The sequence below is a fragment of the Microtus pennsylvanicus genome, chromosome 8 (assembly GCF_037038515.1).
Source record: "Microtus pennsylvanicus isolate mMicPen1 chromosome 8, mMicPen1.hap1, whole genome shotgun sequence".
Classification (NCBI taxonomy): Eukaryota; Metazoa; Chordata; class Mammalia; order Rodentia; family Cricetidae; genus Microtus; species Microtus pennsylvanicus.
This window is the reverse complement of record NC_134586.1, coordinates 54,658,804-54,674,123: the sequence shown is the minus strand read 5'-3', so window position 1 is coordinate 54,674,123 and position 15,320 is coordinate 54,658,804. Positions and strand designations below refer to the sequence as shown.

General features: G+C 46.2%; 1 pseudogene; it reads right to left on the bottom strand.

Moving 5' to 3' along the window:
• Positions 1–8,411: 8,411 nt before the first annotated feature.
• On the bottom strand, positions 8,412–8,915 carry LOC142855524 (small nuclear ribonucleoprotein Sm D2 pseudogene; annotated as a pseudogene).
• Between the last annotated feature and the right edge of the window lie 6,405 nt (positions 8,916–15,320).

The window sequence follows — 15,320 nt, the reverse complement described above, 5'->3', positions numbered from 1 at the left end:
CTTGACTGCTGTCAGTCATTGGCTGGAGCTGCTCCACAGGGGTGGTAATTAGCCAGCAAGTCTAGCAGTGAGAAGGAAGCCTCAGGCACTGCCAGATGGACAGGCCTCTGTGGCCTGCCAAGGGTGAGGGGTCTAAGGGTGAGGGGGCAGAGGCTGGGGAGACCTTTCCTCCCAAGCTTCAGGCAAATCATTCTCTGTAGGAAAGGAGGGCATGATTCTGAAAATCAGGCTATCACAACTGCTTAGTATTGATGGATTCCAGGGGCAGAGACCATGAGGCTTACGGTAGCTTCAAGGCCTGAGGAGGCCACGTGGCCGGTGAGGCTGCCAGGGCAAGGACCAACTATGTCTTTTCCTTTGCTATTTTTCTCTGTCTTTTATGAATGTACCTGGGGCTGGAGCCAGAACCTCCTGGAGTTGGGAGACAGCACAGGTTAGCTAATTCTCGCTGCTCTTAACAGAATCAAGGTACAATGTTTAGATTCACAAAGAAAAGAAACAGTGGTTCCATGGATGTTCATAGGAACTACTTCAAGTGTATGGTGCTGGCCCAGGCTGGAGAGAGAGCTTGGCGGTTGCTAGCTGGACCTACCTCTTCAGGATGTGAGTTGGGCTTCCTGGGCTCTTCCCAACATCCCCTAATAGGCGAGACCCTGGAAGGTGAGAGGGAGAATGTGACTGTGCTTTAGAACTGGACACTGTCGTTTCCACCAAAGTAAATCATGAGATCAGGTCACAATCGGGTGGAGAGAAATGTTTCCTCTTCCAACAGGAAGAGCCATGAAGTCACACTACACAGGGTGGTGGCTTAGGGAAGCCACAGATGCAGTGGCTCTAGCACAGTGAGGACATAGAGAAGGGGTCAGCCAGTCTCTGACGCCGCTGCTCTTAGCTGATTGTCAAACTGATTCTGAACAAAGAGAAGGAGAGGAAGAATGGGGAGGAAGATCAGTGTGCCAGAGCCTGTATTTTGTCACTTTCCAAATATGCTGTATGGATGTCCCATGTGGAAGGGGCGTGGACAGTAACTTCCAGATGATGCTCCACGGACTCACACAGGGATGCTACACCAGCCTGTGGTAATATGAATATGAATCAATTGTTTGACTAACTAGATAGTCCTTGACATTGTCTCAGACCCCAAACTCAAAACTGAAGAGAGTTACTTGGAACCTGAGAGCCAAGTAGGCTATGATGAGGAGGTGCCCCAGGCATTGTGACATGGAGGATGCTCCCTTCCGGGTCTGTGTGGCACATTGCACATGTGCCAAGAAACAGACACTCTGGCTGCATGTCTCCATGCCCAGGATGGTCCCAGTGAGAGTGCTGGGTGTGGACAAGTGAACACTGTAGCTTGAAGGAGCTGTGATAGGTCGGGGGTGGCCATCTGTCCCATTCTTATTCGTGGGGTGTCTGAGTTAGGGTTTCTGTTGCTGTGAAGAGACACCACAACCACGGCAACTCTTATAAAGGAAACATTTAACTGGGGTGGCTTGCTTTTCAGAGGTTTAGTCCATTGTCAACACGATGGGACATGGTGGGATGCAGGCAGTCGTGGTGCCAGAGAAGGAACTGAGAATTTTTCATCTTGATCTGTAGGCAACAGGAAGTGGTCTGAGACTGGGCATGGCTTGAACATATATGAGGCCTCGAAGTCCACCTCCACAGAGACACACTTCTTCCAACAAGGCCATATTTACTCCAACAAAGCCACACCTCCTAATAGTGCCACTCCCTTTAGGGGCCATTTCCTTTCAAACCACCACACAGGAACCTCACTTATTCGGCCTGCTGAAGGGTGTGCGCCACATTGCAACTGGCTGTAAGAAGCTGCTATGTCGAAATACTAATGAAGTTTCATTCTAAAGGTAAAACTAGGAACAATCCAGATCTTCTTCCCTCTGGGTTCCCCCAGTCCATGAGCACAGATCCATTTTAAGAAGTGGAACAAAGGTGGTACCCTGATCTCAGCAGGCAGGTAGTTAGAGCTGCACTGTAGCCACATGGTGGCTCCACACCCAGATGTCTCTGCCCTGTCCACGTTGGCTTTGAGAGGTGAGAGGTTCTGTCTGAGGCATTCGATGACGAATCTAGGGACTCCTCATGAGTGCTGGGCAGGCGCTCGGCCACTGAGCTTTGAGTAATCCAGGGTCTACCACAGTAACATTCTGCACGTGCAACCCTTCCCTCGTGTGTTGGATTGTGTGGTAAAGTGTTCCTGAAGCTGGAGAAACACAAACAGGCAGAGCCACAGAGTTTTCCAGGGAGGTTCAGACAGTGGCAGCTGTGAATGTGTTTCCTGTGCTCAGTGCACAGTATACCTAGAGGCAATCCCTACAGTATGGTCTCTAGGGAGCTAGAAATTGGCAGGACCCTTCTTCAGTCCACAAATCTTGGCGCTCCTTTTCTCTTTCAGTTCCTGACCTCGGCTTTCATAATGCAAGTTTTCTCTTCTCTAGCCTTATAATCTAAGGAGTGATGGCTCCCCATAATAAAGCAGGGCGCTGTGACCAGAAAGGAGAATGTGAACTTCCTCATAATCCCTTCATGTGGTCATCAGGAACTTGTCCCTAGTCTGTTCCCAGAGGACACTCAGCGTGTCTCACTTCAGGATAACTAGGTGGATGGGTAGCTGAGAACCTCCAATGAAGGCATCAGAGCTGCCTCTTTCAAAGGGTGGGAGGAGGAAGACATAGGGTCCTTTGCTAGGTCTTTTGGGCTTCTGTAGAAGAATACCATAAACATAGTGGCTTAGAAACTAATTCTTGCAAAGGAATGATTAGAACTGCCACACAGCGGGTAAGAATTTCAGTATATGAATTTGAGGAACACAGGCTTTGGGACTGTAACAGTTGTCCAGGATTGATGGTGTGAATTAGTTCTCTATGTTGATTCCATGCAGAGAAAGTCCATTTTCTTGGATGAAGTAACTTCTCGTACTAATGAGTCTCCCTATAGCATGGAAGAGGTGGAGTTTGATTTGGTTTTGGTTTTCTTCTCTAAATTAACAAAAGGACTTTTTCTTTAAGGAACGGGAAGCAGCATCTCATCTGAAAGAAAGTCATTAGTCTACCAATGTCACCATTATGCTTCTTGCTCATGACTCACCCCTCAGCTCCGCCAGGCGAGGCCCCCGCGTTCTCACCGGGAGTCAGTACAGATGAGTGTGCCCTCACAGCCACAGACGACACAGTCACACAGGGTTCAGCATGGCCTCATGGTTTCCCCAGGCCTGCTACATAGACAACAGTGCCTGAAGGAGGCCCGTCTGCCCCTCACACTTCCGCAAAGCTTGCTGATTCTTAGACAGTTGGGTGTGAATAGCGCATCGGCATTCAGAGTGTCTCTGCCGCACTCTGTCTCACCCACTCAGAACTGCGCACCTGCGAAGGGAAGGCGAGCATACAGCAGCAGATGTTGTGTGCTCTGGGAATGCTTAAATGTGTGCTTGCCGTAGAAGGCGTATGTTACCCAACACAGACCTGGGGGGAGGAGGAGAAGGGTGGGTTTTCAACTTTATTTTTTTTCTTTCTTCCTTTTTCCTTCCTCTTTCCTTTTCTTTGATTTCAGGCGGCACAAGCTGGCCTTAGACTCTCTGAAGCTGAGGATGACCTTAAACCCTTAAACTCCTAATCCTCATGCCTAGTTTATGTGGTGCCAGTCTTTTGTTTATGCTAAGAAGGCTTTCGGTCAATCAAACTATATCTCTGCCTTCCTTTTTCTTTTAGAGCAGGGTCTTGGTATGTTGACTAGGGTAGAGTGTGGTGGCTACTCCCAGGCACTGTCCCACTATGGGCACTTAGTGTAGACACCCCTTGCTTGTAGCACACAATAGTGGAAAACTCACTCAGATAACCCTCCTGCCTCAGCCTCTGAAGGATGGAAAACAGGTGCTAGAATGATAGGTGCCTGCCACTGCACCTAACAAGCTTTATCTTTGTGTGTGTGTGTGTGTGGTGTGTGCTTGAGTTGTGTGTGGTGCTGTGTACACATGCATGCTGATGCACGTGGGTGCACATACATGTAGAGGCCCAAGTTTGATGGGTTTCTTCCCCTGATCACTTTCCACTTCCATTTATTTATTTTGAAGACAGGGTCTGTCAATGGACTTAAAGCCCATCGGTTAGGCTAAGCTGACTGATCAGTTAACATCAGTGTCTCTGCCCTTCAATCTCCAGTGCTGGTGGAACAGAAGCACAGTGACACCCTGGCTGTTTCCATGAGTGGTGGGTGGATCTAACCTGAGGTTCTCATTCTTTCATGCCAGGCACTATACCAGTAAGTTTTCTCCCCAAGCCCAGGCTTTACTTTTTTTTTTTTTTTTTTAAAAAAAAGAACCTCAGGAAGATGTTGGAACTTATACAGAAAAACAAACAGAACAAGCCTAGGCTGTGGAGTCACACACTCCTGGTTGTAAGTCTCAACTCTACACTTGAGTAAGTTCTGGGATGCCACACTTGGGTTCTCTGAGCCTCCTCATCTGTCAAATGGAGCTCTCTAAGGGATTTCCCTGTTAGGGTTATGCTAAAGATGAGTTTAATCAATCTCCAAGCTGGACCATAAAAAGATGAGCATTTCAGGGCTGTGGAGATGCACAAATGCTCAGTGCTTGCCTTGCAAACAGTAAGTCCTGAGATGGATCCCGGGAACCCATGTATAGATATCTATCAAGAAAATTCAGAAGCTGGAGAGAGGGCTCAGCTGCTAAAAGCCCTGGCTACTCTTTTTTTTTTTTTTTTTTTGGTTTTTCGAGACAGGGTTTCTCTGTAGCTTTGGTGCCTGTCCTGGAACTAGCTCTTGTAGATCAGGCTGGCCTCGAACTCCCAGAGATCCGCCTGCCTCTGCCTCCCAAGTGCTGGGATTAAAGGCATGCGCCACCACTGCCCGGCTGAGCCCTGGCTACTCTTACAGAGGACCTGAGTTCAGATCCCAGCACCCACAGGGTGGCTCACAACCATACTTAATTTCCATTTTCAAGAGATCCAATGTCCTCTTTTGACCTTCATGGGCACCAGACATGCACATGGTATACACAACACACATGTAAACATAATTTTTTAAAAAAATCTTAAAACTGTTAAAAAATAAACTCAATCATGGTGGAGTCCTGGAGGGTCAGAGATGGGCAGATCCCTGGGACTCACTGGCTGGCCAGCCTGCCTAATTGATGAGTTTCAAGCTAGTGGGAGATCTTGTCTCAAACAAACAAACAGAAAAAAACAACCCAAAAGGTGAAGCCCAAGGAGGTGACACATACCTTCAATCCTAGCATTTGGGAGACAGAGGCAGGGAGCTCTCTCTGGGGTCTAAAATTAAACAAACAAACCCAACTAACCAACCCAAAACAACAAAACCAAAGTGGGTAGTTCTTGAGGAATGATGTCTGAGCCGAGGCTGATCTCCTGACCTCTGGCCTCTAAACACATGTGCACATGGGTACATGAAACTGAATGTGCATGCATACATGCAAAGAAATAAACACCTCTTTATTAAAGCATCTTAGTTAAGGGTGGCATGCTTTAGTCTTTTTTTTTTTTTTAAGTCTTTTTCTGGATGTCAGCTCCATACCCCCAGGTAACATAACACACATCCCAGAGACAGTTCTACACAAAGAGGTGCAGGGGCAATGCATCCACAGGCACCAGCCTGCCACGAACTCTGATATGGGGACCCTCAGCTAGAGTAAGTGTGTAGGAGATTGGCTCCCTGTCTTAACCTGTTTTCCCACTGTCACAATAAAATATCCAACACCAAAAGTTTACTCTGATCATGGTTCTGGGGACTGGGAAGCCCAAGAGCACGGTTCCAGAATCAAGTGAGGACCTTGTGCTGAAGACCAACATATGAGCATTGGGCCTGAGTTCCAGAATGGACATTGCCGCTCACATAGTGAGCATTAGGCAAATGAGGTCACCCATGCAGGGGTTCCAGTGGTGCTGTCTCTTTTGAGGGTTCCAGACCTGGCAGTCTCCCTCTCATAATACCATGGGGCTAGCAAGTCCCCAGTCTTCAACACCATGACACTGGCTGCCTTCCTGCCTAAGTCATGGTCCCAGGCATGGATGCCCTCTCTGCTGTGGATGGTCTCTCTCAGGAAGAATCCAGGAGAGAGGCAGTTGTTCTTATGGTTCTTGTGACAACCACAGTCCTTCCCACCCCCTTCCCAGCGATGCCTCCCAGCCTGCTGTCTCTATCTGTATCCATCTAGACCAGGCAGGAAATTAAAGTGGGCACAAGGACCTTGGCAATAAATAGCTCAGGCCTGAGGCTCCTGTCTGCAAAAAGGAATGTGATCTGAGACCTCTTTTCAACTCAGCCTCATGTCAGGTACTGGGGCCACAGGGGAACTCACACTTCTGTCTCTGGATAGGAGAGTATGGGTTCAGCAGGGAGGATGCAGAGAAAGGGAAGAGAGGAAAGAGATTTGTCCAGGAGCCCAGGCCTTTGGGAGCATCAGCAGAGCCTGGGTGAACAGCTCTCCCATGGCCTTGAGTGGGGCTCCAGGCCTCCTTGAGCCTCAGTTCCCTAATCTGTAAAGGAAGGACAGTGACAAGCTTTCCAGGTGGCTCTTGCTAAAATTAATTGAGTCAATCCAGGCACAACAGAACACCCCTTTAATACCAGCACTCAGGAGGGGAGGCAAAGAAAGGCAGGCAGATCTCCATAAGTTCAAGGGTAGCCTGGCCTACACAGAAAGGTACAGGACAACCAGGGCTCCATAGAGAGATCCTGTCTCAAAAAACAAAAAGTAAACTAGGCAATGGTGGCACAGGCCTTTAATCCCAGCACTTGGAAGGCAGAAGTAGAGGCAGGTAGATCTCTGTGAGTTTTAGGTCAGCCTGGTCTACAGAGTGAGTTCTAGGGCAGCCAGGGCCACACAGAGAAATCCTTATTCAAAAACAAATAAACAAACATACAATAAACAGCCAAAAATAGACTAAAGAAAACAAAAAAAGAAATTTAAATAAATCAAATTTATCAGTGCTCTGATCTTTCTTTACTGATTTGGGCTTTATTTTGCTTTTATATTTTTTCCTAGTTCCTTGAGATAGAATACATTTTATTTTATTTTTGAGACAAGGTCCTGACTGGCCTGAAACTTGCTTTGTAGTCCAGGACAGCTTTGAACTCACAGAGATCAGCCTGCCTCCGCCTCCTGAGTGTTGGGATTAAAGACATTTGCCACCGTGCCTGGACCACAATATTGTTTACTTAAGATCTTCTTTCCCACATCCTGGGTGTTTGTTTGTTTTTCAATACAGGGTTTCCCTGTAGCTTCAGAGCCTGTCCTCAACTCACAGAGATCCGCCTACCTCTGCCTCCCAAGTGCTGGGATTAAAGGCATGTGCCACCACCGCCTGGCTTCCCACATCCTGTTTTGATGTAGACATTTCTAGCGGTGAACTTCCCTCTTGTTCATTGCTGAGCTTTTCACATTAGCTAAGAGATGTAAGGATCCTAGGCACACATCAGCCAATACATGAACAGAAAATGTCATTACAAGGCATGGTGGTATATGCCTGCAATCCCAGAACTTGGGAGGTACGGTCAGGAAGACTACAACTTTAAAGCCAGCATGAGCTACCTCACAAGACCTGTCTAAAATATCAAATAAACAATGTTGTGCAGATATACAACACTGGGCAAGCCTAGGGGGCATTACACTGAGGAAAACAAACAAGGCACAGAAAGGCAAGGACCACACATTCTCACTCTTAGGTGGAATCTAGAGCTTACGCCATAAAATCGAAGAGGAGGAAGAGTGATGGTTACTACAGATGGGGTGGCAGGTGGGATGGAGAGGTATTTATCAAAGGTCACAAAGTTTAAACTGGGCACAGTCCTGCACTGTACTGCAGAGTGGTGACCAAACTAAAAATAGTGCAAATTTGCTGAAAGAGATTTTAAACATCCCAGTCATAAAAGAGCAACAAGCAAGGTGACAGATTTGTTAATGAGTCCAATAAAATCATCACACATTGTACAAAATAAATCAAAACATCACATACCCTATAAATATGTGACTATTTGTCAATTTAAAATTAAAAATTTGGGCTGGAGAGATGACTTAACCATTAACTGTTGACTGAGGTTTCTGTCCCACCCGGTCCCACAGCCATTTGTCCCAAAGAAACATACAGAGGTCTACATTAATCATAAACTGGTTAGCCTTTTAGTTCAGGCTTCTTATTAATTTAATTTTTACATCTTAAATTATCCAATAATTCTTGTCTGTGTTAGCCATGTGGTTTGGTACCTTCATCAGCAAGGCATTCTCATCTTGTTTCCTTTGCAGCTAGGTCACGACTGCAGACTGACTCTTTCCTCTTCCCAGATTCTCTTGTTCTTATTGCCTCCCCTCTACTTCCTGCCTGGCTACTGGACAATCAGCATTATATTTTTTTTTTTTTTTTTTTTTACAAAAAACACAGGGTTTTATTTCCATCCCATTGGGCAGGGCTCAGCAGGGCAGGGAGCAGGCTCTCATGGAAGAAAGAGGCCTCTACTCTACTTGCCGGCGATGAGCGGGTTCCGTAGCACCACAATGACTGAGTCCCCGCGCAGGAACATCTTGGAGATGTAGCGGTCCTTGTTGACAGGCTTGGACTTCTTCTTGCCCTTGCCGCTCTTGGGGACCTCAGTCCACATCTCCTTCACATTCTCCAGCACCATGTTGCAGTGCCTGTCAAAGGCCTTCACCCGCCCCAGGAGCTTCTTGTTGTTGCGACAGTTAATGAGCACCTGTGTGTTGTTCTTGACCGACTGCGTGAGCACCGAGAGGGGGCCTGTGTTGAGTTCCTCCTCCTCCCGCTTCTGCAGCTCCTCTGGGGTCATCTCACTCTTGGGTTTATTGAGGAGACTCATGGTGGAGGTTTCGCTTGCAGATCACTCCCGCCGGCAGCGCGTTGCTCAGGTCTCCCAATCAGCATTATATTAAACAAGCACAAGAAGCAAATGTTTACAGGGTAAAAACATTGTCCCACAGCAATTACTAGTACTTACTATTGTTGCAGAGGACTCTGGTCTGATTACCAGAATCCACAGGGTGGCTCACAACTCCTTGGAACTTCATTTCTAGGAAACCTGACACCCTCTTGTGGCTTCCAGGGGCTTCTGCATGCACACAGGGTACCTACTGATATGCAGTTAAGCAATACGCATAAACAAAAATAAATACATAAGAAAAAATAATTACCTGGAACATCACTTGACAGTGGGCTGCTGTTAGGTAAGCTGCTTCTGAAGAAACAGCAAGTGTGGAAGTGGCTTTTGATGGAGCATCTTGGCAAAGAGCACTTTATGCCAGGGGACTGAGGCTCCCACTCCTAAGTCATCTTAACAGCATGTACTTTATCAGGTGAATGTCCTATAATGCCCTTCCTTCAACTCATCCCATTCAGGCTCTGAGAAAGTCAGGCAAACTCAAATTGAAGAGTCTGTTATTAAACCAACCAACCAACAAAACAAGCAAGCAAGGAAACAAACAGAAAACCCCAAACAGCAACAAAAGAAAAATACCAAAAGCTGGAAAAGGGCTGAGCATTTTAGATCACTTGTTCTTACAGGGAGCCCAGGTTTAATTTCCAGCACATATATGGCAGTTTATAACTGTCTGTAAACACTCTAGTTCCAGGGAATCCAAGGCCCTCTTCTGGCCTCCCTGAGTACTGCAGGCATATGCTTCACATACATAAAGCAGGAGTGTACATGCACACAAAACCTGACCAGGATTGTTGAAAACTGCAAAGGTCACCAGAAACAAGGATGATCAGTGCTGTGGTTTGAAGTTTGAATGGCACCCAATGTTCCAATGTCTGGGAAGTGGTGGAACTTTTATGGGGATGGACACAGGGAGAAAAGTTAGGTTGTTGGGGCTAAGCCCTAGAAGAGGGTATTGGGTTAGGGTTGAGTTGAATTTCCCTCTTGCTCACCCTTCCCTTTCTGTCTTCCTCTGCTTCACAGCCATGAGGTGATGACATAAGACACAAACAATCCCACACCAGCTCAGAATTATAGATAATAAAAAGGTTATTTATCTAAGGGTAAAACTTACAGATCATTGTCCCAGGCAACAGTCCTCTGAGTGAACAGGAACAGAGTCTAGCAGCTAAAAGCGGGAGCTGGAAGCAAGAGAGCAGGCACACAGTTAGTGCTGCTTTTTATAGTATAAGAGACCATGCCGAAATGAGCTGGTATCTTGAAGTCTATTGGCTGAAGAAGCAGAATGTGCACCCACAGCACCTCCCCCCTTTTGTTTAAATAAGAGCGTTCCAAACCCAATGTACTGTGGTAGCCTAGATGGACAATACTGGGAAGGAAGAGCAGACTTATTGACAGAATGTACCAATGTTGCTTCTTGCATGTGACCAAAAGCCCTACAGTGACATATGAACAGAGGGAAGTGATCAAGGACCATATAGAAACTGTCCATGCTGTCTTTGAATACTTCTATAAATATAAAACTTAAAATAGAAAAGTTTATTCTAAAACACATTTAAGAAAGCACTTAGCCTGGTGTGTAGAAGGCACTCCCATGGGCTCACAGCTAGTGCACTCGCAGGCATCCTTCTTGGCTTGATAGGCATGCCTAGCCTTAAAACACAGATGTGTTGGATCCTTTTCTGATTATCAGCGAAAGTGTGAATCAAGAGTGCCATTATTAGAAAATGGTCTTGGCCAGCCCAGCAGCACAGGAATCTTGTTAAACCCTAAGTTGGACCACCACATCCCTCCTCTTCCCAGCACTCTCCATGACTCCTGCCTTACACAGAACAGACACCAACGTGGCTTGACGTACTCTGGGAAGCATCAGGAGGTGCAAGCACCTTCTCCCTGTTGTAGTGGCCATCTGACCCTGCCTGCCTATCTGTCCCTCCTCTGCCTGGACATCCCAGTCCCGCAGTCAAGCACCTTCTCAGAGTTCTATGCAACACCATGGCCTTCCCCACGTCCAGTGTTCTCCTTGTCACCAGTTCAGCTCCTACCTGTTGCCAGATGTGGCTCTCACCAAGGTGAGTTCCCTTGTTCCTTGCCAATGCTTGGATCTGGAATCTCCCAGAGGCCCACACACTGAAGGCTGTTTTCAAGGGTGGTGCTGTGGGAAGTGGCAGAGCTTACCGGGAGGCCCTTAAGTGATGAGGGTGTGCCTTTGAAGGGAACAGCCGGATCCTTGATTCCTAACATGCATGCGCACTCTCCCCCTCTTCCCTCCCCTCCCCTTCTTCCCTCCCTAGCCTTGAGATGAATACTTAGCTCCACCATCTACTCCTGCAATGCTGTGCTTTTTCATCATGGGCCTATAACAATGGGGCCAACCAAACATGGACTCAAGTCTCTACAGCTGTGAGCCTGAATGAACCTTTCCCCATTGTAAGCTGGTTCTTCACCATTCGTGACAGTGACAGGCTGGTGGAGATACCACTCTTCGGGGAAGGGTGGCAGCATACAGTGACCAGCCGAAACAGGGAGACCTGCTTCCCAGCAGCCTAGCCTGAAAAGCATAGGCATTTGCTTTGTTCATCTCCGTCCTCATCCAGTCTCTTTGCCACTCAGTGATGCTATTCTTAATAATGACAGGCCCTGTTTCTCAGTCATGGGTCTCAGGTCCTCTCCCCACCAATGCTGTGGACCTCAAGTGATTCTTTTCAAGACAGGTACTAGGGCCTTCTTTGCTTCCCCCCCCAAGAAAAAAGAAAAAAATATGTTCAAAAATGCTGTCAGATTGTGACCTTCTTTGGAAATATTGTCACTGCAGATGTCATTAGTTAAAGTGAGGTCACCCTAGATTCCAGAAGGCCCTTTGTCTCACATAGCCAGTGCCTTTACATGAAGACACACGCAAAGATAGACATCCATGGAGGTGCATCAACAGGATTAAAGACACGGTGGGAAGCCCAGGAAAGCTGAGGACTGTCACCTGTCAGCAGGAATTCGGAGTGACCCAATGACAGGTCTCTTCTTCAGAAATAATTTGGGACAGGGGGCTGATTTTTTTTTTCCTTTCCCCAGTAGAGTTTGACTCCAAGCTATGTGACTTTGGATACATACTTGCCTTCTCTGTGTTTCTGCTTGCTCCCGTATAAGAACAATGTGACAGCACCCCCTCCCCCCGCCCCGAGGTTGTTGCAGAAATTAAGTGTCATAACGTCACAGCCAGTTTTGCCTGATCTCCATGAAGGTCAGCTGCACTGTCATCCAGGGCCCCACCCTGCTTATCTTTATGCCTCCTGCCCCTGCCCTTATTGAAAACCCAATTTTCTTCCCTCCAACCTAATCTTCTCGCACACATTGGACTCAGCTCATTCATCCATTGCTGAGCAATTTCTCCTTGGAGGCAGTGGTGTCAGAGAGAGAACAAAGGTGAGGGCTCTGTGGGCTGAAAAGTGAGGGGAGATACAGCTTTCCTTTGGGGAAATAGGATGTGTAGGAAAATGTCATTCACATGCTAAAAGTCTTCCTGGGCTCAATTAAGCCTGTAGACTTCACAGCTGATTAGCATCTCATCCCCTCAGCCTTGGCAGCCCTGAGTGCAGAGGGTGAGGCTGGCCCTTCAGTCCAGCATTTCTGGAAACCCCCTGCAGGATGCTGAAAATGAACCTGGCTGGAGACAAGCTCCTGGGGGAGAAGACTGATGACTGTTTGGGAAGATCTCCTCTCTCCACCTTGATTTAAAGCCAATAGGAGATTTCATAGACAATGCACATCCCACAGGGATGAACGAGAAGAGAATCCACCCGCCACCCGCTGCACACCCCTGGGGCCCAGCAGGTGTGAGACACACTGTCAAATATGCAGTGTCACCATACAGACTGTTGTCACCCACAGCTCCGAGCCTGTGAGGGATGTGCACACATCTGTTTCCACATGCTTGTAGCTTGAATATGAAATGTCTCCCATACTCTCACACGTTCGAACACTTGGTCCCTGGCTAATGGTGAGTTCCAGAAAGCTGTGACTTTCAGATGTGGACCCTCACTGGAGGATGAGAATCACTGTGAAGAAATCTTGAAGGTATTTTATTCTAATCTGGAACCTATTTCCTCTCCACTTTTTACTTTCTGTTCCACCTAGATGCTACTACTGAATTTAGGGTTATACCCTATGCTCCAACAAGCCAGATTCAACCTACCATCCTTGAGAAACCAATGAAAAGAGTCAAATTAATAATGAAAAAAAAAAGGAACAGTAGATTTATTCTATGTGGCCACACTGGGAAGAGAGACAGATTTAGTGATCCCACCCCCACTCAAGTGCATCTTAGGAGTCCTAAGGTAAGGTTGAGTAGAGGGCCAGGTTATGCACTGCTAAGCAGTCCTCATCAAGGTGAGGTCTTCTCATCATTGTCTTGGGTTCCATTCTCTTGCAAGGCAGTCTGAAAATCTTCTTCTAGGAAAAAAGTTTCTGTTTTATTTAGTCCAAATTTTAGACTTTTTCATTTTCTTTAACTTTAAAAAAAACTTTATGTCTATGGGTGTTTCACCTGCATGTATGCCTACAAATCATTCCTGATGTCCACAGAGGTCAGAACACATAAAATTCTCTGGAACTGGGGTTACAGATAGTTGGGAGCTGCTATATGGGTGCTGGGAAGTCCTCTGGAAGCATGGCAGTCTTCTGCCAGCATGAACTTCATGGAAGAAATTACATTTTCCTGGGATCCATTGTTTCAGTTGTCTGACAGTCAAAAAGAGGAAGAGTGTCTCTAGAATAGCTTAATTCCTTCCAGGCTGGACAAAATTCAAGGAAGTGAAAGGTCCCAGCTTGGCTAGAGCTTGGAGTTGTGGAATCAAGCAATCTCCCACCATAACTTCCCCTCTGTGATAGACTGTATCCCTTAAAACTATGAGCCAAGATAAACCTTCCTCCCTTAAGTGCTCTTGCCAGGATTTGGTCATAACAAGAAAAATAATGAATACAGAGCCATTTTCATTTCATGGTCTCAAACCTCCCATGTGCCCAGTCAGGTAAGAGAATTGAAATTCAGAGGGTGATGAGATGTGCCCAAGCCCCCATCACCAATCTGAGTCCCTTTCTTCCTCTGTCTTCTGCAATAAACTTGGATGCCTTTGAGACTCTGGTCAAAGGTCTGGTTTAGAAGACAACATTCTGGGAACGGGCTCTGAATCACTGCTGCATTATTGGGATTTGATAGAGGAAAGTAATACCAGACAGTCCCAGCTGCTGGGAAGGCATCAAATGAAAGAAGGAGCTCTTGGAAACACAATGTATGAGAACTTGTGGACCTGCCAGAGTAGCATTCTGACCAACATCACATTCCGTCTGATAGCCGGGGGAACAAAGCTTATTTTTATTCCCCCATTCCTGTACTAGGGATGGAACCCAGGATCTTGCATGCACAACAACATTGAACTACATCCCATCCTTTTCTGGTAATGCCTTTTTCTTGGGAGGTATTCCCATTAGTGGGGTGCCACTCTTCATGAGAATTTCTAAGGTGTAAGCTGTATAGCCAACCAGGAGATAACCAGAGATTCCCCACAGGCAGTCAGCAGACAAAGTAAGACCCTAATGACTTACCATTAGTTTTCTAGGACAGGACTTCTTTAAAATTCCACTCACAACCTCTTTTTATCCAATTTTTTTTTCATGACCCCAGGTATATAAAATTGGTGTAAAAGCTATAGCAAAATTTATTTTAAAACAATTCTTTGGTATATGTAGATTTTCACCATTTATTAAAAATGAAAACCAATTTCTATCCTAGTGAGGTGGATATGCTTATTTTTAACATAAATAATTAAGTGTCAGCTAAATATTTGATACTATAGAACACAGAGCATCTTCAGTGTTTTTCAGAGTCGATAGCTTCGATTTTTATCATCTTCATCAATGCTGAGAACATTGCTTGGCAGAAATACAGCAAAGGCATGTTTAGGGCCATTTGGGAAATTGTTGGAAATTTTATTCTAATCCCAAGTAAAAATTCTCTCAAGTTAGCAGTTCAAACAGCAATTTCAAAAATAAAATATTCTGGAGGCTGGTTGTGGTGGTACACAGCTTTAATCCCAGCACTATGGAGAAAAAGGCAGGCAGGTAATTGTGAATTCAAGGCCTGCCTGTTCTAAAAAATGAAGTTCCAGGTCAGCCAGGAATACATAGTGAGACCCCGTCTTATAAACAGATAGGTAGGTAGGTAAGTAGATAAATAGATAATATACTTAAGATCGATTGATCGATCGATAGATAGATAGACAGACAGATAGATATGTATTTAAAAATTACAGCTGTAATCCTAGCATTCAGGATTACAGAGGCAGGAGGATTGTTGCAAATTTGAGGCCACCCAAGTCTGCATAGTG